The sequence below is a fragment of the Schistocerca gregaria genome, chromosome 2 (assembly GCF_023897955.1).
Source record: "Schistocerca gregaria isolate iqSchGreg1 chromosome 2, iqSchGreg1.2, whole genome shotgun sequence".
Classification (NCBI taxonomy): domain Eukaryota; kingdom Metazoa; phylum Arthropoda; class Insecta; order Orthoptera; family Acrididae; genus Schistocerca; species Schistocerca gregaria.
Window position 1 is genome coordinate 1,016,566,736 of NC_064921.1, and position 18,130 is coordinate 1,016,584,865.

Sequence of the window (18,130 nt, forward strand, 5' to 3'; positions counted from 1 at the left end):
GCTATGATTTGCAATCACGACTGCGGGAAACGCCGCTATTTCGTTAGGGGTGCTACGGCAGACACCTTCTCGAGCACCCCGAAGACTTCTTGAGCCCTTGGCTGTGATGGTTTCCAGGCTGTCAAAACAACTGTCGCGTGTGCATTCACGGACGGGAGAGAGGCTGAGGTAATTGCGAGTGAACGGAGATGGACTCCTCAAGTCCGCAGTTTCCGTAGTGTAGCGGTTATCACGTCTGCTTCACACGCAGAAGGTCCCCGGTTCGATCCCGGGCGGGAACAGTATTTTCCTGCCTATGTCGTATTGTACTCCAGTGAGCCACGACATGTGAGGATCTTCTGCATGTACCTTTGTTCTGCAAGTAGCGCATTTATTTAATTTCTTAGTAACGATGACAACACCAGCACGAGTTGTCTCTAATGTAAGGCGCACACAAGTAGTTTCCGTGGTGTAGCGGTTATCACGTCTGCCTAACACGCAGAAGGTCCCCGTGTCGATCCCGGGCGGAAACACTATTTTATCATTAAAAACAAGACATACTAACACGCATCTGCTACCATCTGTACCCAAAAACCTTCGTAATCGCCTTCACACGTCAGATCAGTGTCAATTGCTCACATCAAATATGAATTTCATTTGATACTGACGCCGAGCATTTTGCGTCGACTCAGCCACTCACGTGCGACCAGTTTGCACAAAACGCTAGGGCTCGTCCGGGATTTGAACCCGGGACCTCCTGCACCCAAAGCAGGAATCATACCCCTAGACCAACGAGCCATCTGACGTGGCAAATGACTATTATTTCAGTGCACTGGGTCCCTCGATGTGGTCCAGGGTGCTCTGGAAAGTCTCGTGTAGGCTGGCGGGATGGGGGCGGCGCGAATTCCCGCGGTCGGCGGCCTTCCTGGGCTATTGGTACCTTCATGTAGAGCTGCCGCTGGGCTCGCACTCCCTGCTGCTAAGAAAGTGATTGCTTTTGCTGCTATGATTTGCAATCACGACTGCGGGAAACGCCGCTATTTCGTTAGGGGTGCTACGGCAGACACCTTCTCGAGCACCCCGAAGACTTCTTGAGCCCTTGGCTGTGATGGTTTCCAGGCTGTCAAAAGAACTGTCGCGTGTGCATTCACGGACGGGAGAGAGGCTGAGGTAATTGCGAGTGAACGGAGATGGACTCCTCCCGTTCGCAGTTTCCGTAGAGGAGCGGTTATCACGTCTGCTTCACACGCAGAAGGTCCCCGGTTCGATCCCGGGCGGGAACAGTATTTTCCTGCCTATGTCGTATTGTACTCCAGTGAGCCACGACATGTGAGGATCTTCTGCATGTACCTTTGTTCTGCAAGTAACGCATTTATTTAATTTCTTAGTAACGATGACAACACCAGCACGAGTTGTCTCTAATGTAAGGCGCACACAAGTAGTTTCCGTGGTGTAGCGGTTATCACGTCTGCCTAACACGCAGAAGGTCCCCGTGTCGATCCCGGGAGGAAACACTTTTTTATCATTAAAAACAAGACATACTAACATGCATCTGCTACCATCTGTACCCAAAAACCTTTGTGATCGCCTTCACACGTCAGATCAGTGTCAATTGCTCACATCAAATATGAAATTCATTTGATACTGACGCCGAGCATTTTGCGTCGACTCAGCCACTCGTGCGACCAGTTTGCACAAAACGCTAGGGCTCGTCCGGGATTTGAACCCGGGACCTCCTGCACCCAAAGCAGGAATCATACCCCTAGACCAACGAGCCATCTGACGTGGCAAATGACTATTATTTCAGTGCACTGGGTCCCTCGATGTGGTCCAGGGTGCTCTGGAAAGTCTCGTGTAGGCTGGCGGGATGGGGGCGGCGCGAATTCCCGCGGTCGGCGGCCTTCCTGGGCTATTGGTACCTTCATGTAGAGCTGCCGCTGGGCTCGCACTCCCTGCTGCTAAGAAAGTGATTGCTTTTGCTGCTATGATTTGCAATCACGACTGCGGGAAACGCCGCTATTTCGTTAGGGGTGCTACGGCAGACACCTTCTCGAGCACCCCGAAGACTTCTTGAGCCCTTGGCTGTGATGGTTTCAGGCTGTCAAAAGAACTGTCGCGTGTGCATTCACGGACGGGAGAGAGGCTGAGGTAAATGCGAGTGAACGGAGTTGGACTCTTCAAGTCCGCAGTTTCCGTAGTGTAGCGGTTATCACGTCTGCTTCACACGCAGAAGGTCCCCGGTTCGATCCCGGGCGGAAACATCATTTTCCTGCCTATGTCGTATTGTTCTCCAGTGAGCCACGACATGTGAGGATCTTCTGCATGTACCTTTGTTCTGCAAGTAGCGCATTTATTTAATTTTTTAGTTACGATGACAACACCAGCACGAGTTGTCTCTAATGTAAGGCGCACGCAAGTAGTTTCCGTGGTGTAGCGGTTATCACGTCTGCCTAACACGCAGAAGGTCCCCGTGTCGATCCCGGGCGGAAACACTTTTTTATCATTAAAAACAAGACATACTAACATGCATCTGCTACCATCTGTACCCAAAAACCTTCGTAATCGCCTTCACACGTCAGATCAGTGTCAATTGCTCACATCAAATATGAAATTCATTTGATACTGACGCCGAGCATTTTGCGTCGACTCAGCCACACACGTGCGACCAGTTTGCACAAAACGCTAGGGCTCGTCCGGGATTTGAACCCGGGACCTCCTGCACCCAAAGGAGGAATCATACCCCTAGACCAACGAGCCATCTGACGTGGCAAATGACTATTATTTCAGTGCACTGGGTCCCTCGATGTGGTCCAGGGTGCTCTGGAAAGTCTCGTGTAGGCTGGCGGGATGGGGGCGGCGCGAATTCCCACGGTCGGCGGCCTTCCTGGGCTATTGGTACCTTCATGTAGAGCTGCCGCTGGGCTCGCACTCCCTGCTGCTAAGAAAGTGATTGCTTTTGCTGCTATGATTTGCAATCACGACTGCGGGAAACGCCGCTATTTCGTTAGGGGTGCTACGGCAGACACCTTCTCGAGCACCCCGAAGACTTCTTGAGCCCTTGGCTGTGATGGTTTCAGGCTGTCAAAAGAACTGTCGCGTGTGCATTCACGGACGGGAGAGAGGCTGAGGTAATTGCGAGTGAACGGAGTTGGACTCTTCAAGTCCGCAGTTTCCGTAGTGTAGCGGTTATCACGTCTGCTTCACACGCAGAAGGTCCCCGGTTCGATCCCGGGCGGAAACATCATTTTCCTGCCTATGTCGTATTGTTCTCCAGTGAGCCACGACATGTGAGGATCTTCTGCATGTACCTTTGTTCTGCAAGTAGCGCATTTATTTAATTTTTTAGTTACGATGACAACACCAGCACGAGTTGTCTCTAATGTAAGGCGCACACAAGTAGTTTCCGTGGTGTAGCGGTTATCACGTCTGCCTAACACGCAGAAGGTCCCCGTGTCGATCCCGGGCGGAAACACTTTTTTATCATTAAAAACAAGACATACTAACATGCATCTGCTACCATCTGTACCCAAAAACCTTCGTAATCGCCTTCACACGTCAGATCAGTGTCAATTGCTCACATCAAATATGAATTTCATTTGATACTGACGCCGAGCATTTTGCGTCGACTCAGCCACACACGTGCGACCAGTTTGCACAAAACGCTAGGGCTCGTCCGGGATTTGAACCCGGGACCTCCTGCACCCAAAGGAGGAATCATACCCCTAGACCAACGAGCCATCTGACGTGGCAAATGACTATTATTTCAGTGCACTGGGTCCCTCGATGTGGTCCAGGGTGCTCTGGAAAGTCTCGTGTAGGCTGGCGGATGGGGGCGGCGCGAATTCCCGCGGTCGGCGGCCTTCCTGGGCTATTGGTACCTTCATGTAGAGCTGCCGCTGGGCTCGCACTCCCTGCTGCTAAGAAGTGATTGCTTTTGCTGCTATGATTTGCAATCACGACTGCGGGAAACGCCGCTATTTCGTTAGGGGTGCTACGGCAGACACCTTCTCGAGCACCCCGAAGACTTCTTGAGCCCTTGGCTGTGATGGTTTCAGGCTGTCAAAAGAACTGTCGCGTGTGCATTCACGGACGGGAGAGAGGCTGAGGTAATTGCAAGTGAACGGAGATGGACTCTTCAAGTCCGCAGTTTCCGTAGTGTAGCGGTTATCACGTCTGCTTCACACGCAGAAGGTCCCCGGTTCGATCCCGGGCGGGAACAGTATTTTCCTGCCTATGTCGTATTGTACTCCAGTGAGCCACGACATGTGAGGATCTTCTGCATGTACCTTTGTTCTGCAAGTAGCGCATTTATTTAATTTCTTAGTAACGATGACAACACCAGCACGAGTTGTCTCTAATGTAAGGCGCACACAAGTAGTTTCCGTGGTGTAGCGGTTATCACGTCTGCCTAACACGCAGAAGGTCCCCGTGTCGATCCCGGGAGGAAACACTTTTTTATCATTAAAAACAAGACATACTAACATGCATCTGCTACCATCTGTACCCAAAAACCTTTGTGATCGCCTTCACACGTCAGATCAGTGTCAATTGCTCACATCAAATATGAAATTCATTTGATACTGACGCCGAGCATTTTGCGTCGACTCAGCCACTCGTGCGACCAGTTTGCACAAAACGCTAGGGCTCGTCCGGGATTTGAACCCGGGACCTCCTGCACCCAAAGCAGGAATCATACCCCTAGACCAACGAGCCATCTGACGTGGCAAATGACTATTATTTCAGTGCACTGGGTCCCTCGATGTGGTCCAGGGTGCTCTGGAAAGTCTCGTGTAGGCTGGCGGGATGGGGGCGGCGCGAATTCCCCGCGGTCGGCGGCCTTCCTGGGCTATTGGTACCTTCATGTAGAGCTGCCGCTGGGCTCGCACTCCCTGCTGCTAAGAAAGTGATTGCTTTTGCTGCTATGATTTGCAATCACGACTGCGGGAAACGCCGCTATTTCGTTAGGGGTGCTACGGCAGACACCTTCTCGAGCACCCCGAAGACTTCTTGAGCCCTTGGCTGTGATGGTTTCAGGCTGTCAAAAGAACTGTCGCGTGTGCATTCACGGACGGGAGAGAGGCTGAGGTAAATGCGAGTGAACGGAGTTGGACTCTTCAAGTCCGCAGTTTCCGTAGTGTAGCGGTTATCACGTCTGCTTCACACGCAGAAGGTCCCCGGTTCGATCCCGGGCGGAAACATCATTTTCCTGCCTATGTCGTATTGTTCTCCAGTGAGCCACGACATGTGAGGATCTTCTGCATGTACCTTTGTTCTGCAAGTAGCGCATTTATTTAATTTTTTAGTTACGATGACAACACCAGCACGAGTTGTCTCTAATGTAAGGCGCACGCAAGTAGTTTCCGTGGTGTAGCGGTTATCACGTCTGCCTAACACGCAGAAGGTCCCCGTGTCGATCCCGGGCGGAAACACTTTTTTATCATTAAAAACAAGACATACTAACATGCATCTGCTACCATCTGTACCAACACGCGATCTAGTGTGCCTTCACACGTCAGATCAGTGTCAATTGCTCACATCAAATATGAAATTCATTTGATACTGACGCCGAGCATTTTGCGTCGACTCAGCCACACACGTGCGACCAGTTTGCACAAAACGCTAGGGCTCGTCCGGGATTTGAACCCGGGACCTCCTGCACCCAAAGGAGGAATCATACCCCTAGACCAACGAGCCATCTGACGTGGCAAATGACTATTATTTCAGTGCACTGGGTCCCTCGATGTGGTCCAGGGTGCTCTGGAAAGTCTCGTGTAGGCTGGCGGGATGGGGGCGGCGCGAATTCCCACGGTCGGCGGCCTTCCTGGGCTATTGGTACCTTCATGTAGAGCTGCCGCTGGGCTCGCACTCCCTGCTGCTAAGAAAGTGATTGCTTTTGCTGCTATGATTTGCAATCACGACTGCGGGAAACGCCGCTATTTCGTTAGGGGTGCTACGGCAGACACCTTCTCGAGCACCCCGAAGACTTCTTGAGCCCTTGGCTGTGATGGTTTCCAGGCTGTCAAAAGAACTGTCGCGTGTGCATTCACGGACGGGAGAGAGGCTGAGGTAATTGCGAGTGAACGGAGATGGACTCCTCCCGTTCGCAGTTTCCGTAGTGTAGCGGTTATCACGTCTGCTTCACACGCAGAAGGTCCCCGGTTCGATCCCGGGCGGGAACAGTATTTTCCTGCCTATGTCGTATTGTACTCCAGTGAGCCACGACATGTGAGGATCTTCTGCATGTACCTTTGTTCTGCAAGTAGCGCATTTATTTAATTTCTTAGTAACGATGACAACACCAGCACGAGTTGTCTCTAATGTAAGGCGCACACAAGTAGTTTCCGTGGTGTAGCGGTTATCACGTCTGCCTAACACGCAGAAGGTCCCCGTGTCGATCCCGGGCGGAAACACTTTTTTATCATTAAAAACAAGACATACTAACATGCATCTGCTACCATCTGTACCCAAAAACCTTCGTAATCGCCTTCACACGTCAGATCAGTGTCAATTGCTCACATCAAATATGAAATTCATTTGATACTGACGCCGAGCATTTTGCGTCGACTCAGCCACTCACGTGCGACCAGTTTGCACAAAACGCTAGGGCTCGTCCGGGATTTGAACCCGGGACCTCCTGCACCCAAAGCAGGAATCATACCCCTAGACCAACGAGCCATCTGACGTGGCAAATGACTATTATTTCAGTGCACTGGGTCCCTCGATGTGGTCCAGGGTGCTCTGGAAAGTCTCGTGTAGGCTGGCGGGATGGGGGCGGCGCGAATTCCCGCGGTCGGCGGCCTTCCTGGGCTATTGGTACCTTCATGTAGAGCTGCCGCTGGGCTCGCACTCCCTGCTGCTAAGAAAGTGATTGCTTTTGCTGCTATGATTTGCAATCACGACTGCGGGAAACGCCGCTATTTCGTTAGGGGTGCTACGGCAGACACCTTCTCGAGCACCCCGAAGACTTCTTGAGCCCTTGGCTGTGATGGTTTCAGGCTGTCAAAAGAACTGTCGCGTGCGCATTCACGGACGGGAGAGAGGCTGAGGTAATTGCGAGTGAACGGAGATGGACTCTTCAAGTCCGCAGTTTCCGTAGTGTAGCGGTTATCACGTCTGCTTCACACGCAGAAGGTCCCCGGTTCGATCCCGGGCGGGAACAGTATTTTCCTGCCTATGTCGTATTGTACTCCAGTGAGCCACGACATGTGAGGATCTTCTGCATGTACCTTTGTTCTGCAAGTAGCGCATTTATTTAATTTCTTAGTAACGATGACAACACCAGCACGAGTTGTCTCTAATGTAAGGCGCACACAAGTAGTTTCCGTGGTGTAGCGGTTATCACGTCTGCCTAACACGCAGAAGGTCCCCGTGTCGATCCCGGGCGGAAACACTTTTTTATCATTAAAAACAAGACATACTAACATGCATCTGCTACCATCTGTACCCAAAAACCTTCGTGATCGCCTTCACACGTCAGATCAGTGTCAATTGCTCACATCAAATATGAAATTCATTTGATACTGACGCCGAGCATTTTGCGTCGACTCAGCCACTCACGTGCGACCAGTTTGCACAAAACGCTAGGGCTCGTCCGGGATTTGAACCCGGGACCTCCTGCACCCAAAGCAGGAATCATACCCCTAGACCAACGAGCCATCTGACGTGGCAAATGACTATTATTTCAGTGCACTGGGTCCCTCGATGTGGTCCAGGGTGCTCTGGAAAGTCTCGTGTAGGCTGGCGGGATGGGGGCGGCGCGAATTCCCGCGGTCGGCGGCCTTCCTGGGCTATTGGTACCTTCATGTAGAGCTGCCGCTGGGCTCGCACTCCCTGCTGCTAAGAAAGTGATTGCTTTTGCTGCTATGATTTGCAATCACGACTGCGGGAAACGCCGCTATTTCGTTAGGGGTGCTACGGCAGACACCTTCTCGAGCACCCCGAAGACTTCTTGAGCCCTTGGCTGTGATGGTTTCCAGGCTGTCAAAAGAACTGTCGCGTGTGCATTCACGGACGGGAGAGAGGCTGAGGTAATTGCGAGTGAACGGAGATGGACTCCTCCCGTTCGCAGTTTCCGTAGTGTAGCGGTTATCACGTCTGCTTCACACGCAGAAGGTCCCCGGTTCGATCCCGGGCGGGAACAGTATTTTCCTGCCTATGTCGTATTGTACTCCAGTGAGCCACGACATGTGAGGATCTTCTGCATGTACCTTTGTTCTGCAAGTAGCGCATTTATTTAATTTCTTAGTAACGATGACAACACCAGCACGAGTTGTCTCTAATGTAAGGCGCACACAAGTAGTTTCCGTGGTGTAGCGGTTATCACGTCTGCCTAACACGCAGAAGGTCCCCGTGTCGATCCCGGGCGGAAACACTTTTTTATCATTAAAAACAAGACATACTAACATGCATCTGCTACCATCTGTACCCAAAAACCTTCGTGATCGCCTTCACACGTCAGATCAGTGTCAATTGCTCACATCAAATATGAAATTCATTTGATACTGACGCCGAGCATTTTGCGTCGACTCAGCCACTCACGTGCGACCAGTTTGCACAAAACGCTAGGCCTCGTCCGGGATTTGAACCCGGGACCTCCTGCACCCAAAGCAGGAATCATACCCCTAGACCAACGAGCCATCTGACGTGGCAAATGACTATTATTTCAGTGCACTGGGTCCCTCGATGTGGTCCAGGGTGCTCTGGAAAGTCTCGTGTAGGCTGGCGGGATGGGGGCGGCGCGAATTCCCGCGGTCGGCGGCCTTCCTGGGCTATTGGTACCTTCATGTAGAGCTGCCGCTGGGCTCGCACTCCCTGCTGCTAAGAAAGTGATTGCTTTTGCTGCTATGATTTGCAATCACGACTGCGGGAAACGCCGCTATTTCGTTAGGGGTGCTACGGCAGACACCTTCTCGAGCACCCCGAAGACTTCTTGAGCCCTTGGCTGTGATGGTTTCCAGGCTGTCAAAAGAACTGTCGCGTGTGCATTCACGGACGGGAGAGAGGCTGAGGTAATTGCGAGTGAACGGAGATGGACTCCTCCCGTTCGCAGTTTCCGTAGTGTAGCGGTTATCACGTCTGCTTCACACGCAGAAGGTCCCCGGTTCGATCCCGGGCGGGAACAGTATTTTCCTGCCTATGTCGTATTGTACTCCAGTGAGCCACGACATGTGAGGATCTTCTGCATGTACCTTTGTTCTGCAAGTAGCGCATTTATTTAATTTCTTAGTAACGATGACAACACCAGCACGAGTTGTCTCTAATGTAAGGCGCACACAAGTAGTTTCCGTGGTGTAGCGGTTATCACGTCTGCCTAACACGCAGAAGGTCCCCGTGTCGATCCCGGGCGGAAACACTTTTTTATCATTAAAAACAAGACATACTAACATGCATCTGCTACCATCTGTACCCAAAAACCTTCGTAATCGCCTTCACACGTCAGATCAGTGTCAATTGCTCACATCAAATATGAATTTCATTTGATACTGACGCCGAGCATTTTGCGTCGACTCAGCCACTCACGTGCGACCAGTTTGCACGAAACGCTAGGGCTCGTCCGGGATTTGAACCCGGGACCTCCTGCACCCAAAGCAGGAATCATACCCCTAGACCAACGAGCCATCTGACGTGGCAAATGACTATTATTTCAGTGCACTGGGTCCCTCGATGTGGTCCAGGGTGCTCTGGAAAGTCTCGTGTAGGCTGGCGGGATGGGGGCGGCGCGAATTCCCGCGGTCGGCGGCCTTCCTGGGCTATTGGTACCTTCATGTAGAGCTGCCGCTGGGCTCGCACTCCCTGCTGCTAAGAAAGTGATTGCTTTTGCTGCTATGATTTGCAATCACGACTGCGGGAAACGCCGCTATTTCGTTAGGGGTGCTACGGCAGACACCTTCTCGAGCACCCCGAAGACTTCTTGAGCCCTTGGCTGTGATGGTTTCCAGGCTGTCAAAAGAACTGTCGCGTGTGCATTCACGGACGGGAGAGAGGCTGAGGTAATTGCGAGTGAACGGAGATGGACTCCTCCCGTTCGCAGTTTCCGTAGTGTAGCGGTTATCACGTCTGCTTCACACGCAGAAGGTCCCCGGTTCGATCCCGGGCGGGAACAGTATTTTCCTGCCTATGTCGTATTGTACTCCAGTGAGCCACGACATGTGAGGATCTTCTGCATGTACCTTTGTTCTGCAAGTAGCGCATTTATTTAATTTCTTAGTAACGATGACAACACCAGCACGAGTTGTCTCTAATGTAAGGCGCACACAAGTAGTTTCCGTGGTGTAGCGGTTATCACGTCTGCCTAACACGCAGAAGGTCCCCGTGTCGATCCCGGGCGGAAACACTTTTTTATCATTAAAAACAAGACATACTAACATGCATCTGCTACCATCTGTACCCAAAAACCTTCGTAATCGCCTTCACACGTCAGATCAGTGTCAATTGCTCACATCAAATATGAAATTCATTTGATACTGACGCCGAGCATTTTGCGTCGACTCAGCCACTCACGTGCGACCAGTTTGCACAAAACGCTAGGGCTCGTCCGGGATTTGAACCCGGGACCTCCTGCACCCAAAGCAGGAATCATACCCCTAGACCAACGAGCCATCTGACGTGGCAAATGACTATTATTTCAGTGCACTGGGTCCCTCGATGTGGTCCAGGGTGCTCTGGAAAGTCTCGTGTAGGCTGGCGGGATGGGGGCGGCGCGAATTCCCGCGGTCGGCGGCCTTCCTGGGCTATTGGTACCTTCATGTAGAGCTGCCGCTGGGCTCGCACTCCCTGCTGCTAAGAAAGTGATTGCTTTTGCTGCTATGATTTGCAATCACGACTGCGGGAAACGCCGCTATTTCGTTAGGGGTGCTACGGCAGACACCTTCTCGAGCACCCCGAAGACTTCTTGAGCCCTTGGCTGTGATGGTTTCCAGGCTGTCAAAAGAACTGTCGCGTGTGCATTCACGGACGGGAGAGAGGCTGAGGTAATTGCGAGTGAACGGAGATGGACTCCTCCCGTTCGCAGTTTCCGTAGTGTAGCGGTTATCACGTCTGCTTCACACGCAGAAGGTCCCCGGTTCGATCCCGGGCGGGAACAGTATTTTCCTGCCTATGTCGTATTGTACTCCAGTGAGCCACGACATGTGAGGATCTTCTGCATGTACCTTTGTTCTGCAAGTAGCGCATTTATTTAATTTCTTAGTAACGATGACAACACCAGCACGAGTTGTCTCTAATGTAAGGCGCACACAAGTAGTTTCCGTGGTGTAGCGGTTATCACGTCTGCCTAACACGCAGAAGGTCCCCGTGTCGATCCCGGGCGGAAACACTTTTTTATCATTAAAAACAAGACATACTAACATGCATCTGCTACCATCTGTACCCAAAAACCTTCGTAATCGCCTTCACACGTCAGATCAGTGTCAATTGCTCACATCAAATATGAATTTCATTTGATACTGACGCCGAGCATTTTGCGTCGACTCAGCCACTCACGTGCGACCAGTTTGCACAAAACGCTAGGGCTCGTCCGGGATTTGAACCCGGGACCTCCTGCACCCAAAGCAGGAATCATACCCCTAGACCAACGAGCCATCTGACGTGGCAAATGACTATTATTTCAGTGCACTGGGTCCCTCGATGTGGTCCAGGGTGCTCTGGAAAGTCTCGTGTAGGCTGGCGGGATGGGGGCGGCGCGAATTCCCGCGGTCGGCGGCCTTCCTGGGCTATTGGTACCTTCATGTAGAGCTGCCGCTGGGCTCGCACTCCCTGCTGCTAAGAAAGTGATTGCTTTTGCTGCTATGATTTGCAATCACGACTGCGGGAAACGCCGCTATTTCGTTAGGGGTGCTACGGCAGACACCTTCTCGAGCACCCCGAAGACTTCTTGAGCCCTTGGCTGTGATGGTTTCCAGGCTGTCAAAAGAACTGTCGCGTGTGCATTCACGGACGGGAGAGAGGCTGAGGTAATTGCGAGTGAACGGAGATGGACTCCTCCCGTTCGCAGTTTCCGTAGTGTAGCGGTTATCACGTCTGCTTCACACGCAGAAGGTCCCCGGTTCGATCCCGGGCGGGAACAGTATTTTCCTGCCTATGTCGTATTGTACTCCAGTGAGCCACGACATGTGAGGATCTTCTGCATGTACCTTTGTTCTGCAAGTAGCGCATTTATTTAATTTCTTAGTAACGATGACAACACCAGCACGAGTTGTCTCTAATGTAAGGCGCACACAAGTAGTTTCCGTGGTGTAGCGGTTATCACGTCTGCCTAACACGCAGAAGGTCCCCGTGTCGATCCCGGGCGGAAACACTTTTTTATCATTAAAAACAAGACATACTAACATGCATCTGCTACCATCTGTACCCAAAAACCTTCGTGATCGCCTTCACACGTCAGATCAGTGTCAATTGCTCACATCAAATATGAAATTCATTTGATACTGACGCCGAGCACTTTGCGTCGACTCAGCCACTCACGTGCGACCAGTTTGCACAAAACGCTAGGCCTCGTCCGGGATTTGAACCCGGGACCTCCTGCACCCAAAGCAGGAATCATACCCCTAGACCAACGAGCCATCTGACGTGGCAAATGACTATTATTTCAGTGCACTGGGTCCCTCGATGTGGTCCAGGGTGCTCTGGAAAGTCTCGTGTAGGCTGGCGGGATGGGGGCGGCGCGAATTCCCGCGGTCGGCGGCCTTCCTGGGCTATTGGTACCTTCATGTAGAGCTGCCGCTGGGCTCGCACTCCCTGCTGCTAAGAAAGTGATTGCTTTTGCTGCTATGATTTGCAATCACGACTGTGGGAAACGCCGCTATTTCGTTAGGGGTGCTACGGCAGACACCTTCTCGAGCACCCCGAAGACTTCTTGAGCCCTTGGCTGTGATGGTTTCCAGGCTGTCAAAAGAACTGTCGCGTGTGCATTCACGGACGGGAGAGAGGCTGAGGTAATTGCGAGTGAACGGAGATGGACTCCTCCCGTTCGCAGTTTCCGTAGTGTAGCGGTTATCACGTCTGCTTCACACGCAGAAGGTCCCCGGTTCGATCCCGGGCGGGAACAGTATTTTCCTGCCTATGTCGTATTGTACTCCAGTGAGCCACGACATGTGAGGATCTTCTGCATGTACCTTTGTTCTGCAAGTAGCGCATTTATTTAATTTCTTAGTAACGATGACAACACCAGCACGAGTTGTCTCTAATGTAAGGCGCACACAAGTAGTTTCCGTGGTGTAGCGGTTATCACGTCTGCCTAACACGCAGAAGGTCCCCGTGTCGATCCCGGGCGGAAACACTTTTTTATCATTAAAAACAAGACATACTAACATGCATCTGCTACCATCTGTACCCAAAATCCTTCGTGATCGCCTTCACACGTCAGATCAGTGTCAATTGCTCACATCAAATATGAAATTCATTTGATACTGACGCCGAGCATTTTGCGTCGACTCAGCCACTCGTGCGACCAGTTTGCACAAAACGCTAGGGCTCGTCCGGGATTTGAACCCGGGACCTCCTGCACCCAAAGCAGGAATCATACCCCTAGACCAACGAGCCATCTGACGTGGCAAATGACTAATATTTCAGTGCACTGGGTCCCTCGATGTGGTCCAGGGTGCTCTGGAAAGTCTCGTGTAGGCTGGCGGGATGGGGGCGGCGCGAATTCCCGCGGTCGGCGGCCTTCCTGGGCTATTGGTACCTTCATGTAGAGCTGCCGCTGGGCTCGCACTCCCTGCTGCTAAGAAAGTGATTGCTTTTGCTGCTATGATTTGCAATCACGACTGCGGGAAACGCCGCTATTTCGTTAGGGGTGCTACGGCAGACACCTTCTCGAGCACCCCGAAGACTTCTTGAGCCCTTGGCTGTGATGGTTTCAGGCTGTCAAAAGAACTGTCGCGTGTGCATTCACGGACGGGAGAGAGGCTGAGGTAATTGCGAGTGAACGGAGATGGACTCTTCAAGTCCGCAGTTTCCGTAGTGTAGCGGTTATCACGTCTGCTTCACACGCAGAAGGTCCCTGGTTCGATCCCGGGCGGGAACAGTATTTTCCTGCCTATGTCGTATTGTACTCCAGTGAGCCACGACATGTGAGGATCTTCTGCATGTACCTTTGTTCTGCAAGTAGCGCATTTATTTAATTTCTTAGTAACGATGACAACACCAGCACGAGTTGTCTCTAATGTAAGGCGCACAAAAGTAGTTTCCGTGGTGTAGCGGTTATCACGTATTTCAGTGCACTGGGTCCCTCGATGTGGTCCAGGGTGCTCTGGAAAGTCTCGTGTAGGCTGGCGGGATGGGGGCGGCGCGAATTCCCGCGGTCGGCGGCCTTCCTGGGCTATTGGTACCTTCATGTAGAGCTGCCGCTGGGCTCGCACTCCCTGCTGCTAAGAAAGTGATTGCTTTTGCTGCTATGATTTGCAATCACGACTGCGGGAAACGCCGCTATTTCGTTAGGGGTGCTACGGCAGACACCTTCTCGAGCACCCCGAAGACTTCTTGAGCCCTTGGCTGTGATGGTTTCAGGCTGTCAAAAGAACTGTCGCGTGTGCATTCACGGACGGGAGAGAGGCTGAGGTAATTGCGAGTGAACGGAGATGGACTCTTCAAGTCCGCAGTTTCCGTAGTGTAGCGGTTATCACGTCTGCTTCACACGCAGAAGGTCCCTGGTTCGATCCCGGGCGGGAACAGTATTTTCCTGCCTATGTGGTATTGTACTCCAGTGAGCCACGACATGTGAGGATCTTCTGCATGTACCTTTGTTCTGCAAGTAGCGCATTTATTTAATTTCTTAGTAACGATGACAACACCAGCACGAGTTGTCTCTAATGTAAGGCGCACAAAAGTAGTTTCCGTGGTGTAGCGGTTATCACGTCTGCCTAACAAGCAGAAGGTCCCCGTGTCGATCCCGGGCGGAAACACTTTTTTATCATTAAAAACAAGACATACTAACATGCATCTGCTACCATCTGTACCCAAAAACCTTCGTGATCGCCTTCACACGTCAGATCAGTGTCAATTGCTCACATCAAATATGAAATTCATTTGATACTGACGCCGAGCATTTTGCGTCGACTCAGCCACTCGTGCGACCAGTTTGCACAAAACGCTAGGGCTCGTCCGGGATTTGAACCCGGGACCTCCTGCACCCAAAGCAGGAATCATACCCCTAGACCAACGAGCCATCTGACGTGGCAAATGACTATTATTTCAGTGCACTGGGTCCCTCGATGTGGTCCAGGGTGCTCTGGAAAGTCTCGTGTAGGCTGGCGGGATGGGGGCGGCGCGAATTCCCGCGGTCGGCGGCCTTCCTGGGCTATTGGTACCTTCATGTAGAGCTGCCGCTGGGCTGGTACTCCCTGCTGCTAAGAAAGTGATTGCTTTTGCTGCTATGATTTGCAATCACGACTGTGGGAAACGCCGCTATTTCGTTAGGGGTGCTACGGCAGACACCTTCTCGAGCACCCCGAAGACTTCTTGAGCCCTTGGCTGTGATGGTTTCCAGGCTGTCAAAAGAACTGTCGCGTGTGCATTCACGGACGGGAGAGAGGCTGAGGTAATTGCGAGTGAACGGAGATGGACTCCTCCCGTTCGCAGTTTCCGTAGTGTAGCGGTTATCACGTCTGCTTCACACGCAGAAGGTCCCCGGTTCGATGCCGGGCGGGAACAGTATTTTCCTGCCTATGTCGTATTGTACTCCAGTGAGCCACGACATGTGAGGATCTTCTGCATGTACCTTTGTTCTGCAAGTAGCGCATTTATTTAATTTCTTAGTAACGATGACAACACCAGCACGAGTTGTCTCTAATGTAAGGCGCACACAAGTAGTTTCCGTGGTGTAGCGGTTATCACGTCTGCCTAACACGCAGAAGGTCCCCGTGTCGATCCCGGGCGGAAACACTTTTTTATCATTAAAAACAAGACATACTAACATGCATCTGCTACCATCTGTACCCAAAAACCTTCGTGATCGCCTTCACACGTCAGATCAGTGTCAATTGCTCACATCAAATATGAAATTCATTTGATACTGACGCCGAGCACTTTGCGTCGACTCAGCCACTCACGTGCGACCAGTTTGCACAAAACGCTGGGCCTCGTCCGGGATTTGAACCCGGGACCTCCTGCACCCAAAGCAGGAATCATACCCCTAGACCAACGAGCCATCTGACGTGGCAAATGACTATTATTTCAGTGCACTGGGTCCCTCGATGTGGTCCAGGGTGCTCTGGAAAGTCTCGTGTAGGCTGGCGGGATGGGGGCGGCGCGAATTCCCGCGGTCGGCGGCCTTCCTGGGCTATTGGTACCTTCATGTAGAGCTGCCGCTGGGCTCGCACTCCCTGCTGCTAAGAAAGTGATTGCTTTTGCTGCTATGATTTGCAATCACGACTGTGGGAAACGCCGCTATTTCGTTAGGGGTGCTACGGCAGACACCTTCTCGAGCACCCCGAAGACTTCTTGAGCCCTTGGCTGTGATGGTTTCCAGGCTGTCAAAAGAACTGTCGCGTGTGCATTCACGGACGGGAGAGAGGCTGAGGTAATTGCGAGTGAACGGAGATGGACTCCTCCCGTTCGCAGTTTCCGTAGTGTAGCGGTTATCACGTCTGCTTCACACGCAGAAGGTCCCCGGTTCGATCCCGGGCGGGAACAGTATTTTCCTGCCTATGTCGTATTGTACTCCAGTGAGCCACGACATGTGAGGATCTTCTGCATGTACCTTTGTTCTGCAAGTAGCGCATTTATTTAATTTCTTAGTAACGATGACAACACCAGCACGAGTTGTCTCTAATGTAAGGCGCACACAAGTAGTTTCCGTGGTGTAGCGGTTATCACGTCTGCCTAACACGCAGAAGGTCCCCGTGTCGATCCCGGGCGGAAACACTTTTTTATCATTAAAAACAAGACATACTAACATGCATCTGCTACCATCTGTACCCAAAAACCTTCGTGATCGCCTTCACACGTCAGATCAGTGTCAATTGCTCACATCAAATATGAAATTCATTTGATACTGACGCCGAGCATTTTGCGTCGACTCAGCCACTCGTGCGACCAGTTTGCACAAAACGCTAGGGCTCGTCCGGGATTTGAACCCGGGACCTCCTGCACCCAAAGCAGGAATCATACCCCTAGACCAACGAGCCATCTGACGTGGCAAATGACTATTATTTCAGTGCACTGGGTCCCTCGATGTGGTCCAGGGTGCTCTGGAAAGTCTCGTGTAGGCTGGCGGGATGGGGGCGGCGCGAATTCCCGCGGTCGGCGGCCTTCCTGGGCTATTGGTACCTTCATGTAGAGCTGCCGCTGGGCTCGCACTCCCTGCTGCTAAGAAAGTGATTGCTTTTGCTGCTATGATTTGCAATCACGACTGCGGGAAACGCCGCTATTTCGTTAGGGGTGCTACGGCAGACACCTTCTCGAGCACCCCGAAGACTTCTTGAGCCCTTGGCTGTGATGGTTTCAGGCTGTCAAAAGAACTGTCGCGTGCGCATTCACGGACGGGAGAGAGGCTGAGGTAATTGCGAGTGAACGGAGATGGACTCTTCAAGTCCGCAGTTTCCGTAGTGTAGCGGTTATCACGTCTGCTTCACACGCAGAAGGTCCCTGGTTCGATCCCGGGCGGGAACAGTATTTTCCTGCCTATGTCGTATTGTACTCCAGTGAGCCACGACATGTGAGGATCTTCTGCATGTACCTTTGTTCTGCAAGTAGCGCATTTATTTAATTTCTTAGTAACGATGACAACACCAGCACGAGTTGTCTCTAATGTAAGGCGCACAAAAGTAGTTTCCGTGGTGTAGCGGTTATCACGTCTGCCTAACACGCAGAAGGTCCCCGTGTCGATCCCGGGCGGAAACACTTTTTTATCATTAAAAACAAGACATACTAACATGCATCTGCTACCATCTGTACCCAAAAACCTTCGTGATCGCCTTCACACGTCAGATCAGTGTCAATTGCTCACATCAAATATGAAATTCATTTGATACTGACGCCGAGCATTTTGCGTCGACTCAGCCACTCGTGCGACCAGTTTGCAAAAAACGCTAGGGCTCGTCCGGGATTTGAACCCGGGACCTCCTGCACCCAAAGCAGGAATCATACCCCTAGACCAACGAGCCATCTGACGTGGCAAATGACTATTATTTCAGTGCACTGGGTCCCTCGATGT

The 18,130-nt window shown here is 51.8% G+C and overlaps 53 non-coding genes across 53 annotated transcripts; 35 read left to right on the forward strand and 18 right to left on the reverse strand.

The window, feature by feature from the left end:
- Positions 1–208: 208 nt before the first annotated feature.
- On the forward strand, positions 209–281 carry Trnav-cac (transfer RNA valine (anticodon CAC)). Its single transcript has one exon. It is a non-coding gene; the product is annotated as a tRNA-Val (tRNA).
- A 158-nt stretch (positions 282–439) lies between these two features.
- On the forward strand, positions 440–512 carry Trnav-aac (transfer RNA valine (anticodon AAC)). Its single transcript has one exon. It is a non-coding gene; the product is annotated as a tRNA-Val (tRNA).
- A 193-nt stretch (positions 513–705) lies between these two features.
- Trnap-ugg (transfer RNA proline (anticodon UGG)) lies at positions 706–777 on the reverse strand. The gene has a single exon. It is a non-coding gene; the product is annotated as a tRNA-Pro (tRNA).
- Positions 778–1,189: 412 nt separating this feature from the next.
- Trnav-cac (transfer RNA valine (anticodon CAC)) lies at positions 1,190–1,262 on the forward strand. Its single transcript has one exon. It is a non-coding gene; the product is annotated as a tRNA-Val (tRNA).
- Positions 1,263–1,684: 422 nt separating this feature from the next.
- Positions 1,685–1,756, reverse strand: Trnap-ugg (transfer RNA proline (anticodon UGG)). Its single transcript has one exon. It is a non-coding gene; the product is annotated as a tRNA-Pro (tRNA).
- A 411-nt stretch (positions 1,757–2,167) lies between these two features.
- On the forward strand, positions 2,168–2,240 carry Trnav-cac (transfer RNA valine (anticodon CAC)). The gene has a single exon. It is a non-coding gene; the product is annotated as a tRNA-Val (tRNA).
- A 158-nt stretch (positions 2,241–2,398) lies between these two features.
- Trnav-aac (transfer RNA valine (anticodon AAC)) lies at positions 2,399–2,471 on the forward strand. The gene has a single exon. It is a non-coding gene; the product is annotated as a tRNA-Val (tRNA).
- Positions 2,472–2,664: 193 nt separating this feature from the next.
- Trnap-ugg (transfer RNA proline (anticodon UGG)) lies at positions 2,665–2,736 on the reverse strand. The gene has a single exon. It is a non-coding gene; the product is annotated as a tRNA-Pro (tRNA).
- Positions 2,737–3,147: 411 nt separating this feature from the next.
- On the forward strand, positions 3,148–3,220 carry Trnav-cac (transfer RNA valine (anticodon CAC)). Its single transcript has one exon. It is a non-coding gene; the product is annotated as a tRNA-Val (tRNA).
- Positions 3,221–3,378: 158 nt separating this feature from the next.
- Positions 3,379–3,451, forward strand: Trnav-aac (transfer RNA valine (anticodon AAC)). Its single transcript has one exon. It is a non-coding gene; the product is annotated as a tRNA-Val (tRNA).
- Positions 3,452–3,644: 193 nt separating this feature from the next.
- Trnap-ugg (transfer RNA proline (anticodon UGG)) lies at positions 3,645–3,716 on the reverse strand. Its single transcript has one exon. It is a non-coding gene; the product is annotated as a tRNA-Pro (tRNA).
- A 409-nt stretch (positions 3,717–4,125) lies between these two features.
- On the forward strand, positions 4,126–4,198 carry Trnav-cac (transfer RNA valine (anticodon CAC)). Its single transcript has one exon. It is a non-coding gene; the product is annotated as a tRNA-Val (tRNA).
- Positions 4,199–4,620: 422 nt separating this feature from the next.
- Positions 4,621–4,692, reverse strand: Trnap-ugg (transfer RNA proline (anticodon UGG)). The gene has a single exon. It is a non-coding gene; the product is annotated as a tRNA-Pro (tRNA).
- A 412-nt stretch (positions 4,693–5,104) lies between these two features.
- On the forward strand, positions 5,105–5,177 carry Trnav-cac (transfer RNA valine (anticodon CAC)). The gene has a single exon. It is a non-coding gene; the product is annotated as a tRNA-Val (tRNA).
- A 158-nt stretch (positions 5,178–5,335) lies between these two features.
- On the forward strand, positions 5,336–5,408 carry Trnav-aac (transfer RNA valine (anticodon AAC)). Its single transcript has one exon. It is a non-coding gene; the product is annotated as a tRNA-Val (tRNA).
- Positions 5,409–5,601: 193 nt separating this feature from the next.
- Positions 5,602–5,673, reverse strand: Trnap-ugg (transfer RNA proline (anticodon UGG)). Its single transcript has one exon. It is a non-coding gene; the product is annotated as a tRNA-Pro (tRNA).
- A 412-nt stretch (positions 5,674–6,085) lies between these two features.
- On the forward strand, positions 6,086–6,158 carry Trnav-cac (transfer RNA valine (anticodon CAC)). The gene has a single exon. It is a non-coding gene; the product is annotated as a tRNA-Val (tRNA).
- Positions 6,159–6,316: 158 nt separating this feature from the next.
- On the forward strand, positions 6,317–6,389 carry Trnav-aac (transfer RNA valine (anticodon AAC)). Its single transcript has one exon. It is a non-coding gene; the product is annotated as a tRNA-Val (tRNA).
- Positions 6,390–6,582: 193 nt separating this feature from the next.
- On the reverse strand, positions 6,583–6,654 carry Trnap-ugg (transfer RNA proline (anticodon UGG)). The gene has a single exon. It is a non-coding gene; the product is annotated as a tRNA-Pro (tRNA).
- Positions 6,655–7,065: 411 nt separating this feature from the next.
- Positions 7,066–7,138, forward strand: Trnav-cac (transfer RNA valine (anticodon CAC)). Its single transcript has one exon. It is a non-coding gene; the product is annotated as a tRNA-Val (tRNA).
- Positions 7,139–7,296: 158 nt separating this feature from the next.
- Positions 7,297–7,369, forward strand: Trnav-aac (transfer RNA valine (anticodon AAC)). Its single transcript has one exon. It is a non-coding gene; the product is annotated as a tRNA-Val (tRNA).
- Positions 7,370–7,562: 193 nt separating this feature from the next.
- Trnap-ugg (transfer RNA proline (anticodon UGG)) lies at positions 7,563–7,634 on the reverse strand. Its single transcript has one exon. It is a non-coding gene; the product is annotated as a tRNA-Pro (tRNA).
- A 412-nt stretch (positions 7,635–8,046) lies between these two features.
- Trnav-cac (transfer RNA valine (anticodon CAC)) lies at positions 8,047–8,119 on the forward strand. The gene has a single exon. It is a non-coding gene; the product is annotated as a tRNA-Val (tRNA).
- A 158-nt stretch (positions 8,120–8,277) lies between these two features.
- Positions 8,278–8,350, forward strand: Trnav-aac (transfer RNA valine (anticodon AAC)). Its single transcript has one exon. It is a non-coding gene; the product is annotated as a tRNA-Val (tRNA).
- Positions 8,351–8,542: 192 nt separating this feature from the next.
- Trnap-ugg (transfer RNA proline (anticodon UGG)) lies at positions 8,543–8,615 on the reverse strand. The gene has a single exon. It is a non-coding gene; the product is annotated as a tRNA-Pro (tRNA).
- Positions 8,616–9,027: 412 nt separating this feature from the next.
- Trnav-cac (transfer RNA valine (anticodon CAC)) lies at positions 9,028–9,100 on the forward strand. Its single transcript has one exon. It is a non-coding gene; the product is annotated as a tRNA-Val (tRNA).
- A 158-nt stretch (positions 9,101–9,258) lies between these two features.
- Trnav-aac (transfer RNA valine (anticodon AAC)) lies at positions 9,259–9,331 on the forward strand. Its single transcript has one exon. It is a non-coding gene; the product is annotated as a tRNA-Val (tRNA).
- Positions 9,332–9,524: 193 nt separating this feature from the next.
- Positions 9,525–9,596, reverse strand: Trnap-ugg (transfer RNA proline (anticodon UGG)). The gene has a single exon. It is a non-coding gene; the product is annotated as a tRNA-Pro (tRNA).
- A 412-nt stretch (positions 9,597–10,008) lies between these two features.
- Trnav-cac (transfer RNA valine (anticodon CAC)) lies at positions 10,009–10,081 on the forward strand. The gene has a single exon. It is a non-coding gene; the product is annotated as a tRNA-Val (tRNA).
- Positions 10,082–10,239: 158 nt separating this feature from the next.
- On the forward strand, positions 10,240–10,312 carry Trnav-aac (transfer RNA valine (anticodon AAC)). The gene has a single exon. It is a non-coding gene; the product is annotated as a tRNA-Val (tRNA).
- A 193-nt stretch (positions 10,313–10,505) lies between these two features.
- On the reverse strand, positions 10,506–10,577 carry Trnap-ugg (transfer RNA proline (anticodon UGG)). Its single transcript has one exon. It is a non-coding gene; the product is annotated as a tRNA-Pro (tRNA).
- Positions 10,578–10,989: 412 nt separating this feature from the next.
- Positions 10,990–11,062, forward strand: Trnav-cac (transfer RNA valine (anticodon CAC)). The gene has a single exon. It is a non-coding gene; the product is annotated as a tRNA-Val (tRNA).
- A 158-nt stretch (positions 11,063–11,220) lies between these two features.
- Trnav-aac (transfer RNA valine (anticodon AAC)) lies at positions 11,221–11,293 on the forward strand. The gene has a single exon. It is a non-coding gene; the product is annotated as a tRNA-Val (tRNA).
- A 193-nt stretch (positions 11,294–11,486) lies between these two features.
- On the reverse strand, positions 11,487–11,558 carry Trnap-ugg (transfer RNA proline (anticodon UGG)). The gene has a single exon. It is a non-coding gene; the product is annotated as a tRNA-Pro (tRNA).
- Positions 11,559–11,970: 412 nt separating this feature from the next.
- On the forward strand, positions 11,971–12,043 carry Trnav-cac (transfer RNA valine (anticodon CAC)). Its single transcript has one exon. It is a non-coding gene; the product is annotated as a tRNA-Val (tRNA).
- Positions 12,044–12,201: 158 nt separating this feature from the next.
- Positions 12,202–12,274, forward strand: Trnav-aac (transfer RNA valine (anticodon AAC)). The gene has a single exon. It is a non-coding gene; the product is annotated as a tRNA-Val (tRNA).
- Positions 12,275–12,466: 192 nt separating this feature from the next.
- Positions 12,467–12,539, reverse strand: Trnap-ugg (transfer RNA proline (anticodon UGG)). Its single transcript has one exon. It is a non-coding gene; the product is annotated as a tRNA-Pro (tRNA).
- Positions 12,540–12,951: 412 nt separating this feature from the next.
- On the forward strand, positions 12,952–13,024 carry Trnav-cac (transfer RNA valine (anticodon CAC)). Its single transcript has one exon. It is a non-coding gene; the product is annotated as a tRNA-Val (tRNA).
- A 158-nt stretch (positions 13,025–13,182) lies between these two features.
- Positions 13,183–13,255, forward strand: Trnav-aac (transfer RNA valine (anticodon AAC)). Its single transcript has one exon. It is a non-coding gene; the product is annotated as a tRNA-Val (tRNA).
- A 191-nt stretch (positions 13,256–13,446) lies between these two features.
- On the reverse strand, positions 13,447–13,518 carry Trnap-ugg (transfer RNA proline (anticodon UGG)). Its single transcript has one exon. It is a non-coding gene; the product is annotated as a tRNA-Pro (tRNA).
- A 411-nt stretch (positions 13,519–13,929) lies between these two features.
- On the forward strand, positions 13,930–14,002 carry Trnav-cac (transfer RNA valine (anticodon CAC)). Its single transcript has one exon. It is a non-coding gene; the product is annotated as a tRNA-Val (tRNA).
- Positions 14,003–14,575: 573 nt separating this feature from the next.
- Trnav-cac (transfer RNA valine (anticodon CAC)) lies at positions 14,576–14,648 on the forward strand. The gene has a single exon. It is a non-coding gene; the product is annotated as a tRNA-Val (tRNA).
- A 158-nt stretch (positions 14,649–14,806) lies between these two features.
- On the forward strand, positions 14,807–14,879 carry Trnav-aac (transfer RNA valine (anticodon AAC)). The gene has a single exon. It is a non-coding gene; the product is annotated as a tRNA-Val (tRNA).
- Positions 14,880–15,070: 191 nt separating this feature from the next.
- Trnap-ugg (transfer RNA proline (anticodon UGG)) lies at positions 15,071–15,142 on the reverse strand. Its single transcript has one exon. It is a non-coding gene; the product is annotated as a tRNA-Pro (tRNA).
- Positions 15,143–15,554: 412 nt separating this feature from the next.
- Trnav-cac (transfer RNA valine (anticodon CAC)) lies at positions 15,555–15,627 on the forward strand. Its single transcript has one exon. It is a non-coding gene; the product is annotated as a tRNA-Val (tRNA).
- Positions 15,628–15,785: 158 nt separating this feature from the next.
- Positions 15,786–15,858, forward strand: Trnav-aac (transfer RNA valine (anticodon AAC)). The gene has a single exon. It is a non-coding gene; the product is annotated as a tRNA-Val (tRNA).
- A 191-nt stretch (positions 15,859–16,049) lies between these two features.
- Trnap-ugg (transfer RNA proline (anticodon UGG)) lies at positions 16,050–16,123 on the reverse strand. Its single transcript has one exon. It is a non-coding gene; the product is annotated as a tRNA-Pro (tRNA).
- A 412-nt stretch (positions 16,124–16,535) lies between these two features.
- On the forward strand, positions 16,536–16,608 carry Trnav-cac (transfer RNA valine (anticodon CAC)). The gene has a single exon. It is a non-coding gene; the product is annotated as a tRNA-Val (tRNA).
- A 158-nt stretch (positions 16,609–16,766) lies between these two features.
- Trnav-aac (transfer RNA valine (anticodon AAC)) lies at positions 16,767–16,839 on the forward strand. The gene has a single exon. It is a non-coding gene; the product is annotated as a tRNA-Val (tRNA).
- Positions 16,840–17,030: 191 nt separating this feature from the next.
- On the reverse strand, positions 17,031–17,102 carry Trnap-ugg (transfer RNA proline (anticodon UGG)). The gene has a single exon. It is a non-coding gene; the product is annotated as a tRNA-Pro (tRNA).
- Positions 17,103–17,513: 411 nt separating this feature from the next.
- Trnav-cac (transfer RNA valine (anticodon CAC)) lies at positions 17,514–17,586 on the forward strand. Its single transcript has one exon. It is a non-coding gene; the product is annotated as a tRNA-Val (tRNA).
- Positions 17,587–17,744: 158 nt separating this feature from the next.
- Trnav-aac (transfer RNA valine (anticodon AAC)) lies at positions 17,745–17,817 on the forward strand. Its single transcript has one exon. It is a non-coding gene; the product is annotated as a tRNA-Val (tRNA).
- Positions 17,818–18,008: 191 nt separating this feature from the next.
- Trnap-ugg (transfer RNA proline (anticodon UGG)) lies at positions 18,009–18,080 on the reverse strand. Its single transcript has one exon. It is a non-coding gene; the product is annotated as a tRNA-Pro (tRNA).
- Between the last annotated feature and the right edge of the window lie 50 nt (positions 18,081–18,130).